This window comes from Leptinotarsa decemlineata, unplaced genomic scaffold (assembly GCF_025532065.1).
Source record: "Leptinotarsa decemlineata unplaced genomic scaffold, Ldec_3_MD MMD2_tig00001393_RagTag_RagTag, whole genome shotgun sequence".
NCBI lineage: Eukaryota > Metazoa > Arthropoda > Insecta > Coleoptera > Chrysomelidae > Leptinotarsa > Leptinotarsa decemlineata.
Window position 1 is genome coordinate 11,714,701 of NW_027412562.1, and position 20,909 is coordinate 11,735,609.

General features: G+C 36.0%; 1 protein-coding gene and 1 long non-coding RNA gene across 4 annotated transcripts in view; one reads left to right on the top strand and one right to left on the bottom strand.

Annotated features, from left to right (window-relative positions):
* Pgant9 (Polypeptide N-Acetylgalactosaminyltransferase 9) overlaps positions 1-20,909 on the bottom strand; it is a 179,130-nt gene that overhangs the window by 54,162 nt on the left and 104,059 nt on the right. The gene's annotated exons all lie outside the window — the stretch shown is intronic.
* LOC141482529 (uncharacterized) lies at positions 17,948-20,074 on the top strand. Its single transcript, XR_012465578.1, has 2 exons — positions 17,948-19,397; positions 19,461-20,074. It is a non-coding gene; the product is annotated as an uncharacterized lncRNA (long non-coding RNA).

Below are 20,909 nucleotides of genomic sequence, written 5' to 3' on the forward strand. Positions count from 1 at the left end.
GAATAGGCTAATCTTCCATAATTGGATCGATCTGCCTAGGATTCACTATGAATCAAGGAACTCATTCGTAAAATGTCTCTCTTGCTGAATTACGTCCCGCTAAGGGTCAAAATCGTTAACGAATTGATGATGACATACTTTTTCTGTTGTCCAAATTATGATTTTTTATCGTAGATATTTCATCAGAAAAACTTTGGTGTTGATCTACCTTTACAAAACATAAAGAAGCGTTACTAATTTCTGCTGCACGTGAACAAACGACGTTTCTTTCGTATTTCTTTTTACACAATTATCTATGAACCGTTTACAATACGCAACTATACGCTCTAATCTTATCAAATTAGGAAACTTACGAAAACTTATTATCGCATCATGTAATACTAATTTACAATAAACTACGCTTTTTCGCAATTCTGGCCAATACTTTTCTTTATAACATCTGTTAGGTATCACACCATATGATAAGAAGCGTTTTCAGCAGTTAACACAAGTTTACAATTGTGGATACCTGAAAGTTCTTGAAGCCACAACTCGATTTGCTACGAAAACCTACAAAATATTAGGGAAGGTATTTAACCACCCTGAAACAATGGTGAATCACACCAATAAACTATTATAACAACAGATACAGCTGATGAACTCTTTACTTTACCAACTAACCTAGCCAAAAGAAGCGTAGTTGTTAGTTACAAACGTGGAGCTGTTTGAACCTTCAAAAGTTCTACTTCTACTTTGCGCAAAGAAGTCTCACATGCGTTTCATCAAATTGGTTTTCTGATTTCACATGCAAAAAAGCTCTGTGAGTACGAGTTGAACTGTCGCAAAATCCATGAGTTTCAACTGAAAGCGTTTTTACAAATAGCTTGTCTGAAAATTTCAAGATTGTTCAATGCATTTAGTTCATTGGGATTCAACAAGGAGTGCAGCTAACGCCATCTTTCAGTTGGAAGCCGATACTATATGCCTTACGCTAAATGCACACACACCGATTTTGGACGGCCGATTTTATACCGGTCGTTCAAATTCCAATTGTGAACCACATTTAGGAACGGGACCTTGCACACATGCTTACCGGTGATCGACGCCATCACCGGTCGGCGTGTGTGCCAGGTCCCGTACCCACATGTGGTTTACATAGTGGAATTTGGACGACGGTATAAAATTGGCCGTCCAAAATCGGTGTGTGTGCATTTAGCGTTACTAGGATAGGATTCCGTAACATTAATATAATTGAAGAATATAACCTTTGTATTCAACGAGTCATTTTTGTGGAGGAAAAAATCAGTTTTTTCATCGACCTTTTTTTTGGTATTTGTTACCTTCCACAATCTGAAAAATATAAAAATTAGAATGGAGAACTTTATACAAGTGTAGAAGGGCAAACTTTTAAGTTTACCCCGCTAACTTTTGTATATAGACTGTCAATCCTATATATTAAAGGTATAGCCTTTTGTATAAAGACTATACAAAAACGTTTATAGTCTATTTCAAAAGAGTGTAGAGTAATAAAATCTCATTAAGTATTCAAAAGCGCTACAGGGTGATCCGTCAATAAATTCTGTCACTTCCCTAGTCCGCATTGCAAAATTATGTCGTTTCATAAAGAGCAGGTAGGTATCACCCTGTTTTAAGGGATTTGTCCATTGTTATCGACGGATAAATACTGAGCCAGAGGCGCGCTAGTGGGATAATTGCCAAAAGAATATGCATTCATAAAAATTATATTAAAGGAAATAAAAATTTAATACAGCAGAACAGTGTTATTAAAAAAATATAAAATGTAACAATAAAATATATACGAACCGAAATCGGGAAATACTCACAAACACACACGAACGAACTTTACGTATTGAAACACTTGTGGGGACTTTAAATCAATTTATTCACAAAAACGACAAGAACTTTACTGGATACGTTATTACAATTTGACACTTGAACAATACTAAAACTGTGAACTTCCCTTAACGTTTAACAACACTCTATTTATACCCTAATTGAATGTTCTAGAGATTACTAGGTATAATTTTCGAGAACCTTCCGAGAAAATAATTATTCAGACTACCCTTAATTCTAAACCCTAACCTAAGCAAAAGTGTCACTGTCACTGATACACTGGTCTCTGTCCAGATTGCTTATCCCGCTACAGTATATTTACAATTCAATTAAATTATTCTACATCAGTATAGTCTTCATCCGAAGAACTGTCATCATCCCCTGGTGTTATAATTATAGGGTCAACCACCTGATCGACCAAGTTGTCCAGTTCCCACATTTTATCTTCCTCTTTTAAAACATGCTGGATTGCTTTTTGCCAGTTTTCTGATGTGATTTCCATAATGGCTTGATCAAACAATACCTTGACATCTTTCATTTTAAATGTGGTATTGTGCCTTGCAACATATCCTTGAACTTGTGCCCATATAAGTTCTATAGGATTTAATTCGCAATGATATGGCGGTAGGCGCAGCACAGTTACTTTATACTTTTCTGCTACATCTTCTACGGCATATTTCATGAAGCGAGATTTATGTTGTTTTACTATGGCTAGTAGTTCCTTCTTTACTGAATTCGTCTCAAACTGAATACCTTTATTTGACAGCCAGTTAATAATTTCTTGCTTTCTCCAAGCTGAAGTTGGTACCTTCTCTAAGAGCCTTGAATGGTAGCTTGCATTATCCATAACCACGACCGAATCAGCTGAAAGAAATTTTAACATTTCCCCGAAGTAGTCTTCGAAGACATCCGAATTCATGTCCTCATGATAATCTCTCGTCCGGCACGACTCAAAGCTTAACAAACCTTCTTTTAAAAATCCGTCTTCGCTTCCAATGTGAGCAATTATAAGCCTCTTCCCTTTTCCCGAAGGCACTTTAATACCCGTCGAAAGGCCTTCTATGAAAGCTTGGCGAGAACTTGTTATATTTTTATCTTGCCACATTTTTTTGACTATATAACCTTCGTTTATCCACGTCTCATCAAGATAAAAAATTTTCTTTTGCTCTCTGCGGTACTGCTTTATAGTTGTCAAATATTTTCGTCTCCAGCAAACAATTTCATCACTTTCCAGTAATAGTGCCTTTCGATTGTGCTTTTCCCAGGCAAAATTCATACTTTTTAAAGTTTTCCATAAAAGTTTTCTGGATATCAAAGGAATATCGTTATCTTGGCTTATCTCGATAAATATTTTTTCAAGAGTGGGTATTTCCTTTTTAAAATAAAACGAATGAACTTTTCTTCGAATGTCACATTTGGTGTCTTCATCTAAGGTTTTTATTGGTCTTCCTGATTTTCTCTTGCATGGACTTACCTGGCCTGATATCTTTCTTTCTCGCAATAATTTAAAAATCGTGGATTGTCCAATTCCAGTCATTCGGGCACATCGCTCAACACTTTCTTGCACAGACAAACTAGGGTGATCGTGTTTTATGCAATCATATACATTTAAAATTATAACTTTTTCGCAAACAGATAGCGGAGAATTTTTTACACTTCTTTTCTTTGGAGTAAATGTCCCCATTTTATAACTTTTTCACTATTTCTATATCACAATATCACTGTACGTTTAATTGGTGTAGTAACAATTACTATTATAACTCGAATGTTTAAGACACCATTACAATATATTTAAACTCTTTTTCTTAATTACCTGGGTTTAATAGGTATTGCATGATTGGTGGGCAGGGTCAAAAAGGGATTATTATAATGACATGGCACCTCGGAACTAAGTGTTAACCCTTTTTTGAGAAATCATGCTCAAGTATATGAACCCAAATTGCATATTAAATAAGTTTACAAGAACCACTAAAATTAATCTTAATCTTTTTTTAAGAAATTTTACTTACCTAAATACATGTAGGTACTTAGTTTTAGACCAAATTACTTCCCAAAAATGGCCTTTTATTATTATCTATGTCTGTAATTTTTAATTTACTTTAATTATTAAGTTTAATAATCCTAAGATTTGCCTACGCCCATGGACGACAACGAAATTCAGGCAAATTTTATGACACTTCATGATTTATTACTCTACACTCTTTTGAAATAGACTATAGTTAATATATAAAAGTATAACTCCAATGAAGATAGTTTTTGAAAATTTCAATACTTTCTGTATTGATTTCTCATTCTTGAAAATCGATTTTGATAGAAAGAACGTAGAAATATTCTCTTTCACGATTTGTATTCGAATCCGTTAGGTTGATAATTTATTGATTGCGTCCATTTTGTGTCTTTTTTTATTTATTCAAAAATTGATTTGAGTTCTCCTTATGGAGATTCATTAGCGGCACGCCATTATCGGAAGCTTAGGTATGTGAATAGAATATTTGTAGTTGAATTGATAATTTTAATGATGTCATTTTAGAAGGTTATACAAGATGATGCAAATCATCTTCCACAAGGTCAAGATTTTGGATTCATTACTTGAATATTTTTACCATCCTGGTGATTGTCTTGAAATCAAAGGTTGAATCTCGTAGGATTTTTGACTAGCCACTGTCAACTAAAACTAAGAAAACACCTCCATAATATGGGGCTAGTGGACACACCCTCTATGTAGGATGTGTGAACAGGAAGATGAAACTATCAGGCGAGTCCTATGCGAGTGTCCGAAGTTATCATCAATAAGAGATTGCGTGTTTGGCGAGTTTTGGCCTACAGCTACCGACATAAAGAAGATGTCTCCTAGTGATCTGTCCCCCTACCTGGAAAGGACAAGATGGATGATAACCTAGGAGGACAATTTCTCGGGCGGATGTACAATGGGTCGGTTACACGTAGCATAAGTGCTGTGGGCTTACACTCACCCTCTCTAATCTACAGATACTGTCCAATGGTAGGGTGGCGTCACCTTTCCTGGATTGAAACCCATTCTCAAACCTACGAATATACATATAAAATTTCATAAAAATCGGTCAAGCCGTTTCTGAGTTTTTTCAAAGGACAAAACACAATCACAACTGGAAAATCCTGAAGGCGCTCTAAGAGCGGTGCCTTTGCGGAAGTAGCGATCCACATTGGATTTGAATCGCTGGAGAATTCAGTTATCCAGATGAAAGAGTTCCTAAACAGTGAAGTTCGAGGTGTACTGAGTTACACCTCAAAACGATGACCAGCCACAGTCCGTCGGGTATAACTGATGTGAACACTTTCTGTGTAAGTATCTATAGAAGAGAGACAAATCTCCAACCTTTCTTCGATGTTCCAGGCTATCGAGGTTGCACGTGATGTTCGCGTCTCCATTCAGACGAATGGCTCTTTTCTGGAGGGAAACTAGCAACTTAAGGGTATATTTGGGGGCAGAGCTCCATACATAAGAACAATACTCCAAAGGTTCAAAAGTTGCTGAGGTGTGTACAGTTTTCTGGTTCGGAACAGTGTTCCAAGCTTTTAAGAAGCAGCCTTTGCAATTCCAGAGACATGATTGTGCCAAGACATATTGGTGTCCATTTTAACCACCAACAGCAGAAAGCGGAATTGTCTGACCTGACATCATTATATCCGGTTCGAAGACATTTATCTTCTTAGAGATAACCGATGCCTGGGTTTTTGTGACATTGAATAGAACCTGAGTACCTACTTTCACACCAATTTGTAATCACTTATAGATCCTCATTAAGATATGCTACCTCATGCTGCCGGTGAAGATGTGCCTCCGTAGCCGATGTCCTGGAATCCAAATTGAATAACGAGACAAGTGTGCTGTCGTCAGCAAAGCAATTTATTGGATTATTTTTTTTTCTAATAAGTAGTTGATATACAATGAAAAGAGGGTCGGAGTCAACATGGATCCCTGAGGAACATCAGCGTTGATGGTGAAATTATTCGAGAGATATCCATCGATTGCCACTTGCAGGGAACAACAATGGTTTATAGTTATTTGAAATATTTTTCTTGCCCTTTTTAGGAAAATGCTGAACATGGTCAAACGAAAAGTATTGTAACTATAGCATTAAGGAATTGATATTATTTGCAAGTATAATTGTTCTGACACACACTTTTTACCCTAGAAACTCTAGAATTAATTTATTAGGCAAAACGTTTGCCCGGTCAGCTTGTCAATAGGGGGTTAGCTGTCCTTGTTCATCTTTCACTGCTCAAACCCCTTTGCATGCTGTTTTTGGCGAGTGCATCGGCTTGGGATGTGGGGGTTGAGCAAACCGGCCATAGGTTGCCTGCTTCCACGTAGCCTGTTATTCCCTAACTGAATGGCATCCCAATGATGGCTTAATCCTAAGGTGTGTGTATATGTTCCGAGAGGATGAATGACACTGAGCCTATCAGCTGTCTCTACGGAACCTTCGAGATACCGGGAGCCCTCTCGTCGTAGCATCGCCTAATCACGGTAATGCGGGGCTCTGCCGTGATTGACCTTCTTTCCCTACTCGTGGGACTTTTATGGACAGAGTAAACTTAAAAATTATTCCAGACGCTGAGTCTATAGAGGAGATGGATGTCGAGCTTACGACTACAACTGACCTCCCTGTAAATTTAGTTCACTAGCGAGAGCTTCTCAACTCCCCAACTCCTGATCCAAAATCTGGACCAAAAAAAAGGTTTGATGGTGCAGCCAGGAAACGTCTGAGCCATCTCCTCAAGAACAGGGTACCTTATAAAACCACCCTTGAGCGGCGTACGCAGAATCTGTCTCAGGTGGAGGAACAAACCCCCCATGAGCAGGTTAGCAAACGTTTGCTGTCAAGTGATGATTGACCAAAACCAGAGGTGAAAAAACCCTGCATGGTTGAACCTAAGGCATCGTCAGGTGTAGTTGACGTGCAAAAACCCTTATATGGGAAGGTTGTAGCGGGTATCAAGGTGGGAATCTTGCACATTGACTATTCGACTACCTCATTAACGATGAAACAGCAGAGCATATACTTTGTGTCTACCCCGCTGAGGACCGAATCAGGTTTTTAGAGTTCGACAGAGCCGTACGCGGTTACCATCTGACCTGAAAGACCACTCACTATACAAACTAATTGGCTTCGTTAAGAAGCTGGGTTTATTTGGTCGAGTGTGAATAGGTATGAGCCACAATAAACCCTTGCAGGTTACGGCGGAAGGTCGAATAGGCCCACTCACTTTGGACCTAACCTAACCTAACCAGCTAGTCAATACATACTATAAAACAAAGTCTCTTCCCGCTGTCTATTCCTATATATGCCTAAATCTTGAAAACTAAGCGACGAATTTTGATGTTTTTTTTTAATAGAGTGATTCAGGAAGAAGGTTTATATGTAAATAACATGTATAATATAGTAGATAAACATTGTACTTTCAGAGGTTTTTAATGTAATGTTGTAAATAAACACTTTTTTTTGGCACTACATTGGCTGAACCCTACGAGATAGATCAAAATAATATATTACAGTATTGTACGCCATAACAAGGTGTACAAAAAAGTCCGCGATGGTATACCATTTCTTATGGATTGTGGGGGTACCGGTCGGAGGGGGCGGCGGCCCTATAGCACTTTATGATCAGCAGTGATCACACGCGTTTGTATGTATATCAGCACTGCACCCGTGCGGAGCCGGGGAGGGTCGCTAGTGATATATGAAATGAACATCAATGATCATTTCACTCCTATTTCCCAAATAATCCTACCCTACACTAAACAAATGAAAAATCTAGAGAAATACAAAACATTCAAATACAAGAAATTTATTCGACTAAATACCGATGTTAACATTGTTGCAGAAATATTTAGCGAACAAATCGAAGAAATCCACTAAAACTGTCAAAATCAAAAGAAATGAACTGAAATTTGTTTTAGTACAAGAGGAATAACAAAATCAACTAATTGAAAATTTGAACTCTATCAGATAATGAAAAAATATCCTTCTTATCAAAACATGAAAAAATACAAAGATTACCAAAGTGAATCTGCAAATAAAGTTTTCATCCACACGAAATGAATCAAAATGATAACTCGACAACAAATTTATGGAAAGTGAACAAAGAGATATCAAATATGAATTTACAAAAGGATTACAATAAAAATGTAATAAAATTAGAGAACGAAGTGAGTTCAAAACTCCCCAATGAAATACAAAAAAATAAATCTTCCTTAAACAATGAAAAACTGGCTTATCTAACTCAAAATACTCGTATATAGAAGAAACCAATGAAATGAAATAATTGAATCGATATCCACCCTTGAAAATAAAAAAAAAATATTGATATGGATGTAATACGTGTGGCAACCATTGAAGAAATATCAAAAAAATTGCACAACCTGTTGCTTCGATTATCAGTCTCATTATATCAAAAGGGTTAGTACCAGAAATTTTCGAAGTATCTAATAATTAACCCTTTACGTAAGAGCCGTGATAGGGAAAACGTGACGAACTTATAGGTCGGTATCCCTTTTGTCAAACTTTGCAAATTTCCTGTAGAAAATTATTAAAAAACGTATAGATAGGTACCTTGAAACATCCAAATTTCTATCGAAAAAATAATACTGATTTCGGGCAAATGACTCAACGGATGATGCAATTGAACAGGTAACATTAGAATTATATAATCACATTAATAAAAAAACCTGCCATTTGCATCTTCATCGATTCAGCCTTCACACTGTTTCTGTTGAGTAATTCGCAATTCTGGGTCGTGCGTGTCTCTACAATGTATAGATGTCCTCGTTAGTTTCGTTTCGTACACTCTTCGTCATTAAGATCCGTTTTGAATCATCAATAGAGTTGACTGTTGGGTCCAGGATCTGTGTTGGTTTTGCAGTGATAGTGGGAATCTTTGTGTTTGCAAGCGATTTTAGTCTTTACAGATGGATGTTTATTTGGCGATTGAGACAAAAATGAATTGTTCACCTTTGCTTCACCAACTTGATTTATGATTTCCTTTTTTCCCATTGATAGTATCTAATTTGCTACATCGGTCACTTTTTGAACCAAAGTTTCGTTTGCCTAATTTAAAGTTATCGTCAGTATTGGAATTAGTCTCAACTTTGAACGAGTACTGAGCAAAAGAAAGTTGGACCTCTTCATTTTATGAAGAATAAAGAGTCTTGGGAATTTCTGCTTGGACGGCGGATATTTCAAAGGTAGAATTTAATTGAAATCAGTTTGTGATTCAGATAATATTCACACATTTTCATGGATTAAGTTTTTTCATTAAATTCCTGTACATTGGCATAACTCAATTTTGAAAAATGTACTGCCCTTTTTCAAAATTTTACAGGGTGATGATGTACTTAATTCGTTTGTCTCCAACCACACGACTGCGAAATACACCACAAGCTGTCCTTTGAGGTTGCAGGAAGCAGGGATAATTCAGGTGAGCCTTAAAAGCTTATACAGTGCATTTCTTTAATGCCCCTTCTTTTATTTTTTGAACGTGTCAACTCAAAAAATTGAAATTTGGGATAATGAAATTAATGAATGAATACTTTATTTCAAAGTGAAATTGAGAGATCAAACTTTCAAGATGGCGACTGGGTGCCATTTGGGGAAAAAATTAAATAGAAAGGAGGGTCTTGTGACACATCATTTTGGAGCTCCTGGCGAATACTTCACAATTTCCTGAAGACAAACACGATAATGTCGATATTTCTAGAAATATTCTTTTGTATAGTATTTCCAATAGCAATTGGAATAGCAAGAAATGATATGCCAACATAGGCGTCGGCATATTATTTTTCAGTGGTAGTTTTTCAGTTACTTATTCTTACAATCATAGCAATTGATCACCCCATGAAAAAGTTATCTCAACTGAATTTTTTCACCATGGGTAATTATGATGGAAACTTGGAAACTCTAAAATACAATGAAAACACAAATAATCACACTGAATTCTCGTTAAACATATATTTACAAAATAATAGAGGCCAACAAAATTGCTAGAAAAATCAAAATTTTTCTTCGCTATATTCGGATGAGGTGAAATCATCATCGGGTTGAATAACAATCGGATTTATGGAACTTTGCACATGATATTTCTTCCCTTCTTTTATAACGTGGTTTATAAAGTTCTTCCACACATCACTATTACCTACTTCATTCACCACTCGCCTTATATTGTCAAGCACTACAGCATTCAAAGTCGGTGACTGATTACATTTCCGCAAGCTTTCTTTCATTGTGGCCCAAACCATTTCAATTGGATTGAACACACAATAGTATGGAGGCAAATGTAACAGAATATGACCACGTGTTTCACACATCGAATCAATAATATTATTTTTTTTTAAATTATTTTTTTTTGTGGTCGCCAGTAATACCTTTTTCGTTGGAATCTTTTCGGGTATTTGTATGTCATGATTTCGCATGAAATCAACAATAATTGTTTTTTTTGTGTTATTGTTTGGTATTGTAGTCAATAATCGAGAATGATACGAAGCGTTATCCATAACAATAACCGAGTTTGGAGGAATATTTGGGAGAAGCTGCTCACTGAACTAGGTTTCGAATGAAGCCGCAGTCATATGTTCGTGGTAATCAGCAGACGAATCTTTTATATTTTTGGCCGACAGAAGCAAAGCGTTAGGTAAGAAACCACTTTCATTCCCGGCATGCAAAATTATAACACGTTTTCCCCTTGAAGAAGGTGTGTTCAAAGCCCAATACTTGGTTTCGTCTACCCAGCCATATTTGACAACATCATGGGTGTCAAACCAAGTTTCGTCGAGGTAGATTATATGTCTGCTGGATTCTCGGTAGTTTTTCATTCGCCTCAAATATTATTGTCGGAGTTGAACAATGCGTGTCGACTCCATTATGACCATCCGTTTGTTCAATTTGTTTTATTTGAAACCACAAGACAATAAGACCCCTCATAGAGTTTCTAAAGATTTGTAATTGTATTCGGGATATCGAGTAATTTATACCAAATCATTTCCAAGGTTGGTACTTCATTTTTTTGGTATATATTATAAATTGTTCGCTGAATCACATCTTTTGTAGCACCATCAACGTTTGCGAATTTTTTATTCCTTTGTTTTCGTTTCATTGCATGGTCAATGACATCCCCTATTTTAATGACTCGAAGAACTGTCGAACGAGATAGTTTCCTTAAGTCGCATATTCTATTCACAATAGCATTCTGTGAAGTGTGACAGTTTTTCTTCTTCAAGCATTCATGAATATTTAAAATTACTCGCTGAACTTGAACATGTAAGTCCTGATTTTCAAATTCCGGATCCCTGTCGATTGACACAAATCCCTCACGCGTAATGTTATCATTTGTTTCAAAAGGTCTCCAGAAAGTCATATCTATTGTTGAAAAATTAATTTGTATATTTAGGTATATAAACAGCTAACCCTTGTCTTTATATTCAATTTGCTTCTCATAAAGATGCTAACCTTGCTAGCGAAACGCGCGTTGAGTGCAAAAATATCAGTTTGGTGTTAGGGTAATTGATCTCTAGAAAAAGTATTCAAAAATCGGTTTGCCACTCACTACCTCACCTAACCCCACGAAAACACGGCACTGATAAGAAAATATTGCGAAACTACAAAAAATTAGTATTCAGCCAGTCCAGCTAGCCGAGCCTTTACTCCTCAACTACATTTGATAGCACGTTTACTAATTATCTGGGCGACTAGGGGCCACAGGCAAGAAATGTTTATGAGTGTACTCATCTTTTTATTGCCGTTCCAATTGGGAATGGATAGACTATATCTGCCATATGGCAATTCCAACAACCCGATAAGGTTTGTTGAGTTATTTTTTGTCTATAAAAACGACAAAAAATGTCAGTACGACAATGAACATCATTGCTCAGTTCGAATATTCTCATTCAGTTTTCGGTTTTATTAGAAGAAAGGTACCACGTCAACAATCTCTAAAATGGTCAATTCTCGTCCATTGGAAAAAAATTGAAGCGATTTTTACTCACGGTGCGACGCGTCACAATTTGTATCTTTTTTATGATCACCCTCAGTACTTCCATAAAGTAATCACAACCAAATCAGTTGAGCATAACTTTGTTCAAATTCATTTTATTTGTGAAATTAACTTGGATTTTTAATTCTTTAGGAAATCAGAAACTTTATGTTTGTTGCAACGATATTTAGGTTAAATTTAAAATTTCGCAAACCATATTTTCCACAAGGTAAAAAAACATCATTAATGATAATATGCATATTCAAAAACGTTTATTCAATGTAAACGTTTTGTTTTTGAAATGTTCATTAAAAAGTTGTAGAAATTAATCGACAAACATGAAATCCTATTAAAACTGTTGAAGGTTGAAAGAAAACAATATAACAGTTTTGTGATATTCTTGAATAATTATTATTTTTATTATTGAGTTTATTTGATTTCGAATGCCTCCTCCAAGAGAGTTAACGTTAGCCGAGAAGGCAGAATTAGTTTTAATTTGTGGAGATAACTATAAACCAGTGCCTGAAGCAGCAGATATATTCAATGAACGTCATCCAGATAAACAAGTGCACCATCCCACTGTAAGCAGAATTTAAAATAACTTCAAACAGACTGGGTGTTTAGACTATGAATATAAAAATGAACGTACCAAAACTATATGTACTGGGGAAATCAATTAGAAGTACTTCAGACAATTTGTTGAAAACTCTAGAAGATCCACACATGAAATTTCTAGTTATACAGGTGTAAAACGAAGCTCTGTTGAGAAGATAAAAAATAAATATCATGTCTATAAGCCTAGGTTCAATTGAACGTTTCAAGAACGAGACTATGACTTACGGTATGACTTCTGCATGTAGACTCAAGGACAAATAGATGATCAACATGATTTTCATAAACACATTCTGTTTTGAGACGAATCCGCGTTCACAACAATAGGTACCAACTGACGGATTTTTAGGACAATGTGAGCTTTCAAGAACGACATTGTTCAAAAATGGAGAAATGAAGAATTTAGTGATAAATGATTAGGACGAAATACTGATACACGGTGGCGTTTTCGTTCGTCAGATCTCACCCCATTAGATTTCTGTATGGATATATTTAAAACAAAAGGTTTACAAGGATCGACCATTTAATAATGCTGAGGAGCTTGAAAATTCGATACGATTTAATTACAGAAATATTCCAGCAAGTGTGTTGCGATCTACTCTTCGTCAATTTTATAATCGGACAATGAGATGCATGGAACGCAACTTTCGGAACTATCTGTATAAAAAAATCCATATATTGCACACTCAATTAACCACACTATATGTTTCTGATAGGCAGCTGTGCTTCTTAAGATTCAGAAAAAAGACATGTAATTTTTTTTTCATCGTACAAATGCATTTTGATAAGACCACGTTGAAGATTTCGTTGAATGATATTTATTAGTCTTTTCAAGTATACTTGTTACAACACTTACCTTATCAAGATTGCAAATCAGAGTACAATTTTGAAGTAACATGAGCCTAAGTTAAGTATTTCTAATTATTCCATTCGGTAATTTCAGTAAAACTATCGATCAATCTGAGTTTTTCTCCTTTCGGACTCAGCATTGAATCAATATCATCTACATCTTAAGGTCGGACCTAACCTCCGATCCTACGAGACCCTTAAACGAGTTTGGTTTGTTATATATATGCAGAGGTGAACACAGAGTATCAGATTATCAAGAGAGGAGTGAACCATTTTGATTTCAAATTTTCATATACAAGAAACACTTTATTGTGAGATTTTTACTGAACAGTTTTGCTTCTTCAGGCGTGTCCTTGAGTGAAAACACGCCTGAAGGAGCTATTGTACAGCGAAACACAAGTTGCTTTTTTGTAAAATGGTTTGGTGAAAAACTCACACTGAAATGTTTCTTGAATGCGTTATAAATTTTCATCAAATATCGGTCGATTCCACCACATATCAAATTTTCATATGAATCAGGTAGACGAAGTGACCTCCTCATATATAGATATACCGGGTGATTCTCTGAGTTGGCTCATCCCTATAACTTTTTTATTATTGGAGATAGAAAAACGACATGGGGGGGGGGGTTGTGTATTATAGTTTAATTACCATTTTTTGATATATTTACTTGCTTTGCCGTACTTCGGGTTTTGTCCGGAAATGACGTCAACTTTCGATTTTTAAATGGGAAAATGCTATATATTTTTACTTATTTCGATCGAGAATGACATTCTAAATCCAACAATACTTCACTTGTCAATATTTGACTAACAAAATATTTTTTTCCAACTTTCATTTTTTGATCTAAAATGCCATGGATCGTGTATATCGCTACATTTCTTGATCATGTACCATGGAAAAACTACGACTTTGAGGCTTATGACTTCACAGTCGTTTTAAGAATTATTTCACAGTCGCTGATATGTTTTTCCATTTAACTTGATTTTTTCAAACAGAAAGGGGGTGACTCGTCGGTTTTTAGTGAAAGATCATTTTCTTACGAATAATTTGATGCCACACACTTTCACTTTATTTTCTCAACTTTTCGGAATAATTGCAAGAAACGATCAAACCTAATAACAAATAATATGTATTGGGTATACTTATGCACTGTTATTCTAGTTATCCGTGACAAACAATTGAAGATGTTGCTAGGACTACCTAAACAAATAGGCTAATCGGCTGATGAATATGCTATCACTTTTAAAAGTTTATTTGTTGTGTAGTTTATAATAAGATATGGCAAATTATACTAGAAACGAGGAAATTGACATGTTGCTAATTTACGGAGGAACAAAAAAGAATGCAACCGATGCAGCTTGAATTTATGCTCAGAGGTTCCCTAATCGTCGCCATCCCACTTGGTATTATTTTCCAGAACTGGAAGAAAAATGCGAAATGAACCAGAAGAAAATGCCAATAACTTCATCGTCAGTGAAGAAAAAGAAGTAGACGTGTTGGCCTATGTTTGTTTGGTGAATTGTACGGCGTCAATTCGCCATATTGTTTCTGAGTGTGATATAAGTTATTCGTCCGTTTGGAGAATTCTTCACAAATATAATCACACATATAATCCAACTACACCAACATCTTTACGATAACGATCACAACCGAAGATTGACTTATTGCAGTTGATTTTTGACTAAATACAGAGAAGATGTGTGTTTTCCAACATGTGTGTGTTATTTATTCAGATGAAACCCGATTCACCAACTTGGGTATGTTTAATAGGAATAATAAAAGGTACTGGTCTCAAACAAATTTACATATGATGCAAGAAGGAAATTCTCGAGAGCAATTTGGTTTCAATTGCTGGAAAACTTTTGGGGCCAATAATTTTCGACGGACAACTGACTGCGGAAAGATATCTACAGTTCCTTAGAAATAAAATTAATGATTTCTTTGAAGATTTGCCACTGGCTAACCAAGTTGATATCTTTTTTCAACAAGATGGAGCGCCACCTCACAATTCTCAAGTCGTAAGAGAACATCTGAATGACATCTTCCCAAAAAAGTGTCTTGGCACTTATGAACCTATTCAGTGGCCTGCGAGGTACATTCTTGAATTGTCATATTTTTACATAAATGCATTATTTCTTTTTCATATTCTAGATCCACTGCTCTTACAGATTTTTTTCTCTGGGGAACAATAAAAAATCAGGTTTACAATACAACATCAACTACTCGTGAAGAACTAGAGCATAAAGTGAGGGGTGGCATTCCAGAACATCACTGAGGAACAGCTAATCAATGTGATGCACACAACAATTGAAAAAGTTGAACTTTGCCGTGATCAAGGAGGAGGCCATTTTGAAAAATTATAACCTTAATGGACTTATTTGCGACTTTCTTGCAATGATTCAGAAAACTAGAGAAAATAAAGTGAAAGTGTGTGGCATCAAATTATTTGTATGAAAATTATCTTTCACAAAAAGCCGACAAGCCACCTCCTTTCCATTTGAAAAAATCAATTTAACTGGAAAAGTTTATGTGAAATAATTCTTGAATCCACTGTTAAGTCATAAGCCTCAAAGTCGCAGTTTTCCCATGTTACTTGATCAAGAACGAAGCGAATTACACGATCCATGGCATTCTAGATCAAAAAATATAAATTGGAATAAAAATGGTAATCAAATATTGAAAAGTGAAGTATTGTTTTATTTAGAATGTCATTCTCGATCGAAATAAGTAAAAATATATAGGATGTCCTATTTAAAAATCGAAAGTTGGGGTTATTTCCGTTCAAACCGGAAGTACAGCAAAGCAAGTAAATATGTCAAAAAATGTGAATTGAATTATAATACACAACCCCCAAATTTCGTTTTTCTATCTCCAATAATAAAAAAGTTATAGGGGTGAGCTACCGTAGAGAATCACCCGGTATACTGGGCCTACACCAATGTTGCTATATTTTCGGAAGTCACAGAGTCATTGTCATATCATTCTACGAATATATATTTTATCTTAGAAAATTTTACTTAAAAAGTTGTGAGTGACTGTCTCTTCTGATGTTCTTCATTTTTTTTTTGTTTTTTTTGTAATCTGAAACAAATGACATACTTATAATTATTCGTGGCGAATCTAAAAAGTAGTTATTTTTTTGCATTCAATGTGTTATATAATTTTTGTTTGAAGGTGATTGACAATGTTTCGTGATGAATTTCACTAGTTCGGACTTCCATTGTCTACTATATAAAATGATTTGAAATCCCTGAAACAAGTAAAAAAGAATAATTAAAAAAGAATAGTTGAAAATAACAATTATATTAAGCAACAATAAACCTGAAATGAAATGATAGTGAAATAACCTGAAATAACCAGGAGAGAGAGCTAAACGCATATTGGAACGCGCCAGCCGAGCACTGATAAGGTCTCAAATCAATTATCACCGTTGGAAGAGGTCAACTTTGCTGCAGGATGCCACAGAACGATTCGAAGAAATAAGAAGAGAGACATTGGAAGATGATCATGGACCAATCTTTGCCAAGATTGAAAGCACGTGCTTGAAGATCCGCCAAGACATGGAGAATACCCACAACAGAAAGTGGGGGAAGTTAGTGAGGAAACAATGCCCAACTACAGACCGAAAACAGGACAACTATGAAGCCACCAACGTCATCAACATGAGTTCCCGCCCGCTCACGGGAATAGAGGAATCCTTGTTGAGGAAAGGCCTGAATTTTGCCATTACGCCAACATCTGTGCCCACTTTGGAGATAATTACTGCAGTGGAATCCACCAGTTCCCTCATTGACCAGACCGAGGCAGAAGAGTTCAGATGGAAAATTAGAGAACAGTTGGATCGAGAACCAGTTCCAACATCAAACATCAGCAAGGAAGAACGTAGAGCTCTGAACGGCCTACGTAGAGTCAACACCATCAAGATCCTACCTGCAGATAAAGGAAACGCTACTGTGGTAATAGATACCGTTCTCTACGAACAGAAGATCGAAGAGGTTCTGCAGAAGGGACGATACACAAAGATCGTACGGGACCCTACTGCATCAATCGAAAGGAAGTTGTACCAGATTTTGAAAAAACACCAAGTCTATTTTTCGGACAAGGAAAGATCATGGCTAACACCGCACCACAGTAAGCCCCCTCACTTGTATGGTCTACCCAAAATCCACAAGAAGGACGTTCCGCTTAGACCGATCATCAGCTCCAGAGATTCGGCTACTCAAAACTTGTCTAGATTTTTACTTCCCTTAATACAACCATTACAAGGAAAAACATCGTCTTTTGTGAAGAATTCAAGGCATTTTGTCGAAATACTAGGGTCAATTGAGGTTACACAGGAAGATCAACTAATTAGTTTCGACGTGGAAAGCCTTTACACCAACGTTCCGGTCGAAGAGAAAGCTATCGAAGAGAAAGCTATCCGAAGACGGGAACCTGAAAGAGAGAACGAATCTACCTATAGAAGTAATTATGGAATTACTAGGATGCTGTGTACGAAACTGTTATTTCCAACTGAAGGACGAATTCTTTACACAAGATGAGGGACTGCCAATGGGATGGCCACTTTCACCAGTCATAGCCAACATATATATGGAGTGGTTTGAAACTCTGGCCATTGAAGAAGCCCACAAGAAACCTCGAGTCTGGTTGAGATATGTTGACGACACCTTCATAATATGGAAAGTAGTTGTTTACAGCTGATTCTCGGCCTCCCCCCACCACTATGACGTATTAATTGCTTTTTTTATTGGTTGTTGTTTGGTGAAGTTTTTTTTGTTGTGCAGTGAAGTCAAGGCGTTGTGACCTTGAAGTGTCTGGTGCATGGATCGTTCAGATTTTTTTTTCATATGAGATTTTGTGTGTTTATGTGTGTGTGTAGGAGAATGCACGGTACAGGGTTTCATCATGTGCTTGTTTGTCTATGTACAAACATACGTCTGCATACTTCGAAGATCCTCCAAGTAATAAATGCTCCATCGGTGTTAGGGCACCAAGTTAGTAGTGGAGTGACGTCACAGCAATAACCGTTCAACGGCTAGAGAGCGACATGTTCACTCCACGACGTGTGGCAGAGTAATGCGTATTCATCGGTCTGCCCTCACCTCTCCTGAAGCGATGAAGGTTCGCTCTAGCCCCGCTATCCATGGTGACACAACGGCAGCCGAGGACTGTTTGCCTAGCGTCTACCCTCTCCGAGACCGCAACGACCACTGCTTGCTCGTACCGGCAACTGTTATCGCATCAAGTTGGGAGATGGGCTTGGCTGTGACGTCAGGCATCTCTAGTGGATAGCAACTAGCAATGTGAATCTTTCACGGTTTCATGGTGGGGGTGACTCACACTGTTTAATATAAAAGAAATGCCTGGCACACTATGAAATCAGTAGACGAATATATCTGCAGCAGTTAGCAATTGGTAGAGTGTTATTCAGTTCGTAATAGAAGGAAGACGGTGAGTGTATTTGTCTGTTGGAAATTGTTTATATTTTCATATATATTTTCATCATGTCCGTTTCAAAAGTAGACTTGAATAAAATTAATAATTTGATTGTACAGGAGGTTGAAATACTAGAGCAAAAGGCCTTATCATCATTGCCAATTGATGAAGTGTACATAATTAAAAATATGTCAACTTATTCTACACGATTTGGTAAATCAATTTTATTAACTTTGCAAGATGTGAGCAATGATAAATTATTTAAAACATGGCTACCAAAACGTATTTCGTTGCAATTCAGTGATGACGATATATCTTGTATCAACTCATCAGGTGGTAAATATACGATGATGTATTTAGGACAGAGCCAACAAAGTTTTGCTGGCATGAAAACGCGATCTCTAGTCAAATTCAATATGATTGAATAATAGTAATAATTTATAGTGAATTTCTTTAGGTCATAGCTTACAAAGTTTTTTTTGGTGTGAAAACGATAACTCTAGTCAAATTCAATATGATTGAATAATAATAGTAATTATAATGAATTTCTTATTGTTTTATTAATATTCATATATTAGATGATAATTATATGGAAATATAAACATTACTAACTTAGTTGAATACACTCACTTTGTAACTACAAGTAAAATGGGAATGTGAGTATTATATCACTGAAAAATTGGAGGTTGCTTATTGTTTTTTTTTTTGTTCGATTTCAGTTCCACCATTTAAAGATGTGGATGCAGTACGCAAGTCAAGATTGGGTCGATATTGTAGATCTCAAATCATCGGTTCAACATTTGTCGTCTAAATTGAAGGTGTTGGGTGATGGAGCCGAACATGCAAGCGTTTATGATATGAGTGTATGCTATGATGAAAAACAAATCGAATTATGCCTTCGTGATGCTGAGAACTATTGGAGTGGTGCAGAAGTTTGCAACAAATTTTTGGATAATGAATTGGAATTGTGGCAACTTTGTGAGGTTATGATTGAACTGAACCTAAGAAGATTCCTGTATAGCCTCCAACCATACTTGCCAGAATGGATTATTCATCACTTTGAATTGAATGATGAAAATCGAGAGGAAATTGAAGATGGTCGCGAAAATGATGATTATGAGGAAGAAGTTATTTTAGATAGTCTGTATGTTCCTGTGAATCATAAATAATGTCAAATAAAAAACTTTGTATTATTTTCATGTTTTATTTATTTAAATCTGATGAAATACAATAGAAAATGATTACAAAACAATAAATATGATATAAAATACAATACATGATATAAGTCAGTTACAAATAAAAAAAAAAAAAAAGATCATAAAACAGTACATGATAGAGTGAAAAAAAAGTGTCAATATCTGCTATGAACTGAACCATCCAATGCATTGTATGTTAAAACTGTATCATGCAAAATTAATGCATATACTTTAGTGTTGTCTGGAAACTTGGTCTTCCTCGTCTCAAACTCAATCTTTATATCAATAGTTGATGATTTTGTTGCATTCGGTTGATGGGAACAATCGATGACGAATAGTGGATTCTCTCTAAATTGTCCAATGTCCATCAGAGGTTCACTCATATCTTTATCATAATAACTTCGCTGGAAACTCTCAAAAGCATAATAAGCAGGAGCATCAAGTTTTTTATCGAAATTCAAATTCCAACGCTCATATGGATAAACTTCAGAATTCAAGTATACTCGAATACTATTGATATCAGCAGTTGTGAATTTTGTAATATCTTGTGTTCTATCTTCAGATGTGGTAGTACTTTGGAATGCGATGATGACAAAACGAGGAGTTTCCAATGCGTTAGTTGTTTTGATGGCCCATATGTCTGAAGAAGTCCCACGTAATGATGGTAGTTCATAGAGGTCCCACATACGATACGCCAACTTGATTTTGGCATTCAGACCGCTTTTGTTTATTCTACTCAAAAGTTTGAGCTTGTGTTTATCATCTGGTACAATATGCCTTATTTTCCATTCGATTTTATTTATTTCCAAATCAGCATCAACCTCACCTATATATGAGTTTTTGAATGATCGAGCGATAATCAAAATCAATTCCTGTTTGGCATTCAAGATACTTTTGTTGTAATCTTCAGCAAAACCCATCAAATATTTCAGTGGTAGTTTTCCACTAAAAACATGACTGTTTGTATCCAAG